This window comes from Chiloscyllium punctatum, chromosome 29, assembly GCF_047496795.1.
Source record: "Chiloscyllium punctatum isolate Juve2018m chromosome 29, sChiPun1.3, whole genome shotgun sequence".
NCBI classification, from domain to species: domain Eukaryota; kingdom Metazoa; phylum Chordata; class Chondrichthyes; order Orectolobiformes; family Hemiscylliidae; genus Chiloscyllium; species Chiloscyllium punctatum.
The window spans coordinates 64,898,856-64,911,272 of record NC_092767.1 but is presented as its reverse complement, the minus strand read 5'-3'; positions in this window follow the sequence as shown (position 1 = coordinate 64,911,272).

Genomic DNA, 12,417 nt, shown 5'->3' with positions numbered 1-12,417 from the left:
CCCGGCACTGACTATCCCAGACACTGACTATCCCAGCACTGACTATCCCGACACTGACTATCCGGACACTGACTATCCCAGACACTGACAATCCCGGAACTGACTATCCGGACACTAAATATCCAGACACTGACTATCCCGGTCTCTGACTATCCCGGCACTGACTATCCGGACACTAAATATCCAGACACTGACTATCCCGGTCACTGACTATCCCGGCACTGACTATCCGGACACTAAATATCCAGACACTGACTATCCCGGCACTGACTATCCCAGACACTGTCTATCCCAGACACTGACTATCCCGGACACTGACTATCCAGACACTGACTGTCCGGACTCTGACAATCCGGACACTGACTATCCAGGCACTGACTATCCGGAAACTGACTATCCAGGCACTGACTATCAGGACAATGACTATCCGGACACTGACAATCCCGGCATTGACTATCCCAGACACTGACTATCCCGGGCACTGACTATCCCGGGCACTGACTATCCCGGGCACTGACTATCCGGACACTGACTATCCGGGCACTGACTATCCCGGGCACGGATTATCCCGGCACTGACTATCCCAGACACTGTCTATCCCAGACACTGACTATCCCGGACAGTGACTATCCAGACACTGACTATCTGGACACTGACTATCCAGGGACAGACTATCCGGGCACTGACTATCCGGACACTGACTATCCCAGACACTGACTATCCGGACACTGACTATCCCGGCACTGACTATGCCGGCACTGACTATCCGGGCAGAGACTATCCGGGCACTTAATACCCCGGCACTGACTGTCCCGGCACTGACTATCCCGGGCACGGACTATCCCGGCACTGACTATCCCAGACACTGTCTATCCCAGACAGTGACTATCCCGGACAGTGACTATCCAGACACTGACTATCCAGACTCTGACTATCCAGGCACAGACTATCCGGACACTGACTATCCGGGCACTGACTATACCGGACACTGAATGTCCGGACACTGACCATCCCGACATTGACTATCCCGGACACTGACTATCCCGGCACTGACTATACTGGCACTGACTATCCCAGCACTGACTATCACGGACACTGACTATCCCAGACACTGAGTATCCCGTACACTGACTATCCGGACACTGACTGTCTGGACACTGACTATCCGGACACTGACTATCCCGGCACTGACTATCCGGACACTGGCTATCCGGACACTGAATATTGCGGGCACTGACTATCCCGGCATCTGACTATCCCGGACACTGACTTTCCCGGACACTGACTATCCCGGACAGTGACGATCCGGACACTGATTATCCGGATACTGACTATCCGGGCGCTGACTATCCAGGCACTGACTGTCCAGACACTGACTATTCGGACACTGATTATCCGGGCAGTGACTATCCAGGGACTGACTATCCCGGGCACTGACTATCCCGGCACTGACTATCCCGGGCACTGACTATCCCGGCACTGACTATCCCGGCACTGACTATCTGTGCACTGATTATCCCGGACACTGACTATCCAGACACTGATTATCCCGACACTAAATATTGCGGGCACTGACTATTCCAGCATCTGACTATCCCGGACACTGACTATCCCAGACACTGACTATCCCGGACAGTGACTATCCGGACACTGACTATCCGGACACTGACTATCTGTGCACTGCTTATCCTGGACACTGACTATCCCAGCACTGACTATCCGGTCACTGACTATCCCTGGCACTGACTATCCCGGCACTGACTATCCGAACACTGACGATCCCAGACACTGACTATCCCGGCACTGACTATCCGGACACTGAATATCCAGACACTGACTATCCCGGGCACTGACTATCCCGGCACTGACTATCCGGACACTGAATATCCAGACACTGACTATCCAGACACTGACTATCTGGGCACTGACTATACCGAACACTGACGATCCCAGACACTGACTATCCCGGCACTGACTATCCGGATATTGACTATCCGGACACTGACTATCCGGGCACTGACTATCCTGGCACTGACTATCACAGCACTGACTATCCCGACACTGACTATCCGGACACTGACTATCCAGGTACAGACTATCCGGACACTGACTATCCGGACACTGACTATCCGGACACTGACTATCTGGGCACTGACTATCCCGGCACTGACTATCCCGACACAGACTATCCAGACATTGACTATCCCGGACACTGACTATCCGGGCACTGACTATGCCGGCACTGACTATCCGGGCAGAGACTATCCGGGCACTGACTATCCCGGGCGCTGACTATCCCGACACTGACTATCCCAGACACTGACTGTCCAGGCACTGACTATCACGGACACTGTCTATCCCAGACACTGACTGTCCGGACTCTGATTATCCGGACTCTGACTATCCCGACACTGACTATCCCGGACAGTGACTATCCGGGCACTGAATATTTCGGACACTGACTATCCCAGACACTGACTATCCGGACACTGACTATCCGGGCACTGACTATCCCGGGCACTGACTATCCGGGCACTGAATACCCCGGATACTGACTATCCCAGACACTGACTATCCAGACACTGACTATCCGGGCACTGACTATCCCGGGCACTGACTATCCAGACACTGACTATCCCTGGCACTGACTATCCCTGGCACTGACTATCCTGGACACTGCCTATCCCGGACACTGACTATCCCGGACAGTGACTATGCGGGCACTGAATATCTCGGACACTGACTATCCCAGCACTGACTATCCGGACACTGACTATCCCTGGCACTGACTATCCCGGCACTGACTATCCGAACACTGACGATCCCAGACACTGACTATCCCGGCACTGACTATCCGGACACTGAATATCCAGACACTGACTATCCCGGGCACTGACTATCCCGGCACTGACTATCCGGACACTGAATATCCAGACACTGTCTATCCCAGGCACTGACTATCCCGGACAGTGACTATCCAGACACAGACTATCCGGACACTGACTATCCCGGCACTGACTATCCGGACACTGAATATCCAGACACTGTCTATCCCAGGCACTGACTATCCCGGACAGTGACTATCCAGACACAGACTATCCGGGCACTGAATACCCCGGATACTGACTATCCCAGACACTGACTATCCAGACACTGACTATCCGGGCACTGACTATCCCGGGCACTGACTATACCGGCACTGACTATCCCGGCGCTGACTATCCAGACACTGACTATCCCTGGCACTGACTATCCCTGGCACTGACTATCCCAGCACTGACTATCCTGGACACTGCCTATCCCGGACACTGACTATCCCGGACAGTGACTATGCGGGCACTGAATATCTCGGACACTGACTATCCCAGCACTGACTATCCGGACACTGACTATCCCTGGCACTGACTATCCCGGCACTGACTATCCGAACACTGACGATCCCAGACACTGACTATCCCGGCACTGACTATCCGGACACTGAATATCCAGACACTGACTATCCCGGGCACTGACTATCCCGGCACTGACTATCCGGACACTGAATATCCAGACACTGTCTATCCCAGGCACTGACTATCCCGGACAGTGACTATCCAGACACAGACTATCCGGACACTGACTATACCGGACACTGACTATCCGGACACTGACTATCCAGGTACAGACTATCCAGACATTGACTATCCCGGACACTGACTATCCGGGCACTGACTATGCCGGCACTGACTATCCGGGCAGAGACTATCCGGGCACGGACTATCCCGGCACTGACTATCCCAGACACTGACTATCCCAGCACTGACTATCCCGACACTGACTATCCGGACACTGACTATCCCAGACACTGACAATCCCGGAACTGACTATCCGGACACTAAATATCCAGACACTGACTATCCCGGTCTCTGACTATCCCGGCACTGACTATCCGGACACTAAATATCCAGACACTGACTATCCCGGTCACTGACTATCCCGGCACTGACTATCCGGACACTAAATATCCAGACACTGACTATCCCGGCACTGACTATCCCAGACACTGTCTATCCCAGACACTGACTATCCCGGACACTGACTATCCAGACACTGACTGTCCGGACTCTGACAATCCGGACACTGACTATCCAGGCACTGACTATCCGGAAACTGACTATCCAGGCACTGACTATCAGGACAATGACTATCCGGACACTGACAATCCCGGCATTGACTATCCCAGACACTGACTATCCCGGGCACTGACTATCCCGGGCACTGACTATCCCGGGCACTGACTATCCGGACACTGACTATCCGGGCACTGACTATCCCGGGCACGGATTATCCCGGCACTGACTATCCCAGACACTGTCTATCCCAGACACTGACTATCCCGGACAGTGACTATCCAGACACTGACTATCTGGACACTGACTATCCAGGGACAGACTATCCGGGCACTGACTATCCGGACACTGACTATCCAGACATTGACTATCCCGGACACTGACTATCCGGGAACTGACTATGCCGGCACTGACTATCCGGGCAGAGACTATCCGGGCACTTAATACCCCGGCACTGACTATCCCAGACACTGACTATCCGGACACTGACTATCCCGGCACTGACTATGCCGGCACTGACTATCCGGGCAGAGACTATCCGGGCACTTAATACCCCGGCACTGACTGTCCCGGCACTGACTATCCCGGGCACGGACTATCCCGGCACTGACTATCCCAGACACTGTCTATCCCAGACAGTGACTATCCCGGACAGTGACTATCCAGACACTGACTATCCAGACTCTGACTATCCAGGCACAGACTATCCGGACACTGACTATCCGGGCACTGACTATACCGGACACTGAATGTCCGGACACTGACCATCCCGACATTGACTATCCCGGACACTGACTATCCCGGCACTGACTATACTGGCACTGACTATCCCAGCACTGACTATCACGGACACTGACTATCCCAGACACTGAGTATCCCGTACACTGACTATCCGGACACTGACTGTCTGGACACTGACTATCCGGACACTGACTATCCCGGCACTGACTATCCGGACACTGGCTATCCGGACACTGAATATTGCGGGCACTGACTATCCCGGCATCTGACTATCCCGGACACTGACTTTCCCGGACACTGACTATCCCGGACAGTGACGATCCGGACACTGATTATCCGGATACTGACTATCCGGGCGCTGACTATCCAGGCACTGACTGTCCAGACACTGACTATTCGGACACTGATTATCCGGGCAGTGACTATCCAGGGACTGACTATCCCGGGCACTGACTATCCCGGCACTGACTATCCCGGGCACTGACTATCCCGGCACTGACTATCCCGGCACTGACTATCTGTGCACTGATTATCCCGGACACTGACTATCCAGACACTGATTATCCCGACACTAAATATTGCGGGCACTGACTATTCCAGCATCTGACTATCCCGGACACTGACTATCCCAGACACTGACTATCCCGGACAGTGACTATCCGGACACTGACTATCCGGACACTGACTATCTGTGCACTGCTTATCCTGGACACTGACTATCCCAGCACTGACTATCCGGTCACTGACTATCCCTGGCACTGACTATCCCGGCACTGACTATCCGAACACTGACGATCCCAGACACTGACTATCCCGGCACTGACTATCCGGACACTGAATATCCAGACACTGACTATCCCGGGCACTGACTATCCCGGCACTGACTATCCGGACACTGAATATCCAGACACTGACTATCCAGACACTGACTATCTGGGCACTGACTATACCGAACACTGACGATCCCAGACACTGACTATCCCGGCACTGACTATCCGGATATTGACTATCCGGACACTGACTATCCGGGCACTGACTATCCTGGCACTGACTATCACAGCACTGACTATCCCGACACTGACTATCCGGGCACTGACTATCCCGGCACTGACTATCCCAGCACTGACTATCCCGACACTGACTATCCGGACACTGACTATCCCTGGCACTGACTATCCCGGCACTGACTATCCGAACACTGACGATCCCAGACACTGACAATCCCGGCACTGACTATCCGGACACTGAATATCCAGACACTGACTATCCCGGGCACTGACTATCCCGGCACTGACTATCCCAGACACTGTCTATCGCAGACACTGACTATCCCGGACAGTGACTATCCAGACACTGACTATCCGGAAACTGAGTATTCCGTACACTGACTATCCGGACACTGAGTATTCCGTACACTGACTATCCGGACACTGACTATCCCGGCACTGACTATCCCGGCACTGACTATCCCGGCACTGACTATCCCGGGCACGGACTATCCCGGCACTGACTATCCCAGACACTGACTATCCCGGACAGTGACTATCCGGACACAGACTATCCCGGCACAGACTATCCCGGACAGTGACTATCCGGACACTGACTATCCGGGCACTGACTATCCCGGGCACTGACTATCCCGGACACTGCGTATCCCGGCACTGACTATCCCGGACAGTGACTATCCGGGCACTGACTATCCGGACACTGACTATCCCTGGCACTGACTATCCAGACACTGACGATCCGGACACTGACTATCTGGGCACTGACTATCCCGGCACTGACTATCGCGGCACTGACTATCCCAGCACTGACTATCCCGACACTGACTATCCGGACACTGACTATCTGGGCACTGACTATCCCAGCACTGACTATCCGGGCACTGACTATCTGGGCACTGACTATCCCGGCACTGACTATCCCGGCACTGACTATCCCAGCACTGACTATCCCGACACTGACTATCCGGGCACTGACTATCCCGGCACTGACTATCCCAGCACTGACTATCCCGACACTGACTATCCGGACACTGACTATCCCTGGCACTGACTATCCGAACACTGACGATCCCAGACACTGACAATCCCGGCACTGACTATCCGGACACTGAATATCCAGACACTGACTATCCCGGACACTGACTATCCCGGCACTGACTATCCCAGACACTGACTATCCCAGCACTGACTATCCCGGACAATGACTATCCCGGACAGTGACTATCCCGGCATTGACTATCCCAGACACTGACTATCCCAGACACTGACTATCCCAGACACAGACTATCCTGGACAGTGACTTTCCGGACACTGACTGTCCGGACACTGACTATCCGGATACTGACTATCCCGGGCACTGACTATCCTGGCACTGACTATCCAGACACTGACTATCCCGGGCACGGATTATCCCGGCACTGACTATCCCAGACACTGTCTATCCCAGACACTGACTATCCCGGACAGTGACTATCCAGACACTGACTATCCGGACACTGACTATCCAGGCACAGACTATCCGGACACTGACTATCTGGGCACTGACTATCCCGGCACTGACTATCCGGGCACTGACTATGCCGGCACTGACTATCCGGGCAGAGACTATCCGGGCACTTAATATCCCAGCACTGACTATCCAGACACTGACTATCCGGACACTGACTATCCCGGCACTGACTATGCCGGCACTGACTATCCGGGCAGAGACTATCCGGGCACTTAATATCCCGGCACTGACTATCCAGACACTGACTATCCGGACACTGACTATCCCGGCACTGACTATGCCGGCACTGACTATCCGGGCAGAGACTATCCGGGCACTTAATATCCCGGCACTGACTCTCCGGACACTGAATATCTGGGCACTGACTATCCCGGCACTGACTATCCGGGCACTGACTATGCCGGCACTGACTATCCGGGCAGAGACTATCCGGGCACTTAATATCCTGGCACTGACTATCCAGACACTGACTATCCGGACACTGACTATCCCGGCACTGACTATGCCGGCACTGACTATCCGGGCAGAGACTATCCGGGCACTTAATATCCCGGCACTGACTATCCAGACACTGACTATCCCGGACACTGACTATCCCGGCACTGACTATCCAGACACTGACTATCCCGGGCACGGACTGTCCCGGCACTGACTATCCCAGACACTGTCTATCCCAGACAGTGACTATCCAGACACTGACTATCCAGACTCTGACTATCCGGACACTGACTATCCAGGCACAGACTATCCGGACACTGACTATCCGGGCACTGAATATACCGGACACTGACTGTCCGGACACTGACCATCCCGACATTGACTATCCCGGACACTGACTATCCGGGCACTGACTATCCCAGCACTGACTATCACGGACACTGACTATCCCAGACACTGAGTATCCCGTACACTGACTATCCCGGACACTGACTTTCCCAGACACTGACTATCCCGGACAGTGACGATCCGGACACTGATTATCCGGATACTGACTATCCGGGCGCTGACTATCCAGGCACTGACTGTCCAGACACTGACTATTCGGACACTGATTATCCGGGCAGTGACTATCCAGGGACTGACTATCCCGGGCACTGACTATCCCGGCACTGACTATCCCGGGCACTGACTATCCCGGCACTGACTATCCCGGCACTGACTATCTGTGCACTGATTATCCCGGACACTGACTATCCAGACACTGATTATCCCGACACTAAATATTGCGGGCACTGACTATTCCAGCATCTGACTATCCCGGACACTGACTATCCCGGACAGTGACTATCCGGACACTGACTATCCGGACACTGACTATCTGTGCACTGCTTATCCTGGACACTGACTATCCCAGCACTGACTATCCGGTCACTGACTATCCCTGGCACTGACTATCCCGGCACTGACTATCCGAACACTGACGATCCCAGACACTGACTATCCCGGCACTGACTATCCGGACACTGAATATCCAGACACTGACTATCCCGGGCACTGACTATCCCGGCACTGACTATCCGGACACTGAATATCCAGACACTGACTATCCAGACACTGACTATCTGGGCACTGACTATACCGAACACTGACGATCCCAGACACTGACTATCCCGGCACTGACTATCCGGATATTGACTATCCGGACACTGACTATCCGGGCACTGACTATCCTCGCACTGACTATCACAGCACTGACTATCCCGACACTGACTATCCGGGCACTGACTATCCCGGCACTGACTATCCGAACACTGACGATCCCAGACACTGACTATCCCGGCACTGACTATCCGGACACTGAATATCCAGACACTGACTATCCCGGGCACTGACTATCCCGGCACTGACTATCCGGACACTGAATATCCAGACACTGACTATCCAGACACTGATTATCTGGGCACTGACTATACCGAACACTGACGATCCCAGACATTGACTATCCCGGCACTGACTATCCGGATATTGACTATCCGGACACTGACTATCCGGGCACTGACTATCCTGGCACTGACTATCACAGCACTGACTATCCCGAAACTGACTATCCGGGCACTGACTATCCCGGCACTGACTATCCCAGCACTGACTATCCCGACACTGACTATCCGGACACTGACTATCCCTGGCACTGACTATCCGAACACTGACGATCCCAGACACTGACAACCCCGGCACTGACTATCCGGACACTGAATATCCAGACACTGACTATCCCGGACACTGACTATCCGGGCACTGACTATCCCAGACACTGACTATCCCAGCACTGACTATCCCGGACAATGACTATCCCGGACAGTGACTATCCCGGCATTGACTATCCCAGACACTGACTATCCCAGACACTGACTATCCCAGACACAGACTATCCTGGACAGTGACTTTCCGGACACTGACTGTCCGGACACTGACTATCCGGATACTGACTATCCCGGGCACTGACTATCCTGGCACTGACTATCCAGACACTGACTATCCCGGGCACGGATTATCCCGGCACTGACTATCCCAGACACTGTCTATCCCAGACACTGACTATCCCGGACAGTGACTATCCAGACACTGACTATCCGGACACTGACTATCCAGGCACAGACTATCCGGACACTGACTATCTGGGCACTGACTATCCCGGCACTGACTATCCGGGCACTGACTATGCCGGCACTGACTATCCGGGCAGAGACTATCCGGGCACTTAATATCCCGGCACTGACTATCCAGACACTGACTATCCGGACACTGACTATCCCGGCACTGACTATGCCGGCACTGACTATCCGGGCAGAGACTATCCGGGCACTTAATATCCCGGCACTGACTATCCAGACACTGACTATCCGGACACTGACTATCCCGGCACTGACTATGCCGGCACTGACTATCCGGGCAGAGACTATCCGAGCACTTAATATCCCGGCACTGACTATCCGGACACTGAATATCTGGGCACTGACTATCCCGGCACTGACTATCCGGGCACTGACTATGCCGGCACTGACTATCCGGGCAGAGACTATCCGGGCACTTAATATCCCGGCACTGACTATCCAGACACTGACTATCCGGACACTGACTATCCCAGCACTGACTATGCCGGCACTGACTATCCGGGCAGAGACTATCCGGGCACTTAATATCCCGGCACTGACTATCCAGACACTGACTATCCCGGACACTGACTATCCCGGCACTCACTATCCAGACACTGACTATCCCGGGCACGGACTGTCCCGGCACTGACTATCCCAGACACTGTCTATCCCAGACAGTGACTATCCAGACACTGACTATCCAGACTCTGACTATCCGGACACTGACTATCCAGGCACAGACTATCCGGACACTGACTATCCGGGCACTGAATATACCGGACACTGACTGTCCGGACAATGACCATCCCGACATTGACTATCCCGGACACTGACTACCCGGGCACTGACTATCCCAGCACTGACTATCACGGACACTGACTATCCCAGACACTGAGTATCCCGTACACTGACTATCCGGACACTGACTGTCTGGACACTGACTATCCGGACACTGAATATTGCGGGCACTGACTATCCCGGCATCTGACTATCCCGGACACTGACTTTCCCAGACACTGACTATCCCGGACAGTGACGATCCGGACACTGATTATCCGGATACTGACTATCCGGGCGCTGACTATCCAGGCACTGACTATCCAGACACTGACTATTCGGACACTGATTATCCGGGCAGTGACTATCCAGGCACTGACTATCCCGGCACTGACTATCCCGGGCACTGACTATCCCGGGCACTGACTATCCCGGCACTGACTATCCCGGCACTGACTATCTGTGCACTGATTATCCCGGACACTGACTATCCTGACACTGACTATCCAGACACTGATTATCCGGACACTGACTATCTGTGCACTGCTTACCCTGGACACTGACTATCCCAGCACTGACTATCCTGGCACTGACTATCTGTGCACTGACTATTCCAGCATCTGACTATCCCGGACACTGACTATCCGGACACTGACTATCCGGACACTGACTATCTGTGCACTGCTTACCCTGGACACTGACTATCCCAGCACTGACTATCCAGTCACTGACTATCCCTGGCACTGACTATCCCGGCACTGACTATCCGAACACTGACGATCCCAGACACTGACTATCCCGGCACTGACTATCCGGACACTGAATATCCAGACACTGACTATCCAGACACTGACTATCTGGGCACTTACTATACCGGACACTGACTATCCGGACACTGACTATCCCGGCACTGACTATCCCGGCACTGACTATCCCAGCACTGACTATACCGGACACTGACTATCCGGACACTGAGTATCCCGGCACTGACTATCCGGGCACTGACTATCCCAGCACTGACTATCCCGACACTGACTATCCGGGCACTGACTATCCCGGCACTGACTATCCCAGCACTGACTATCCCGACACTGACTATCCGGACTCTGACTATCCCGGCACTGACTATCCGAACACTGACGATCCCAGACACTGACAATCCCGGCACTGACTATCCGGACACTGAATATCCAGACACTGACTATACCGGCACTGACTATCCCGGCACTGACTATCCCGGCACTGACTATCCCAGCACTGACTATCCCGACACTGACTATCCGGACTCTGACTATCCCGGCACTGACTATCCGAACACTGACGTTCCCAGACACTGACAATCCCGGCACTGACTATCCGGACACTGAATATCCAGACACTGACTATCCCGGCACTGACTATCCCGGCACTGACTATATCCAGACACTGACTATCCGGACTCTGACAATCCGGACACTGACTATCCAGGCACTGACTATCCTGGACACTGACTATACCGGCACTGACTATCCCACCACTGACTATCCCTGGCACTGACTATCCAGGCACTGACTATCCCAGCACTGACTATCCCGGACAATGACTATCCCGGACAGTGACTATCCGGGCACTGAATATACTGGCACTGACTATCAGGACAATGACTATCCGGACACTGACAATCCCGGCATTGACTA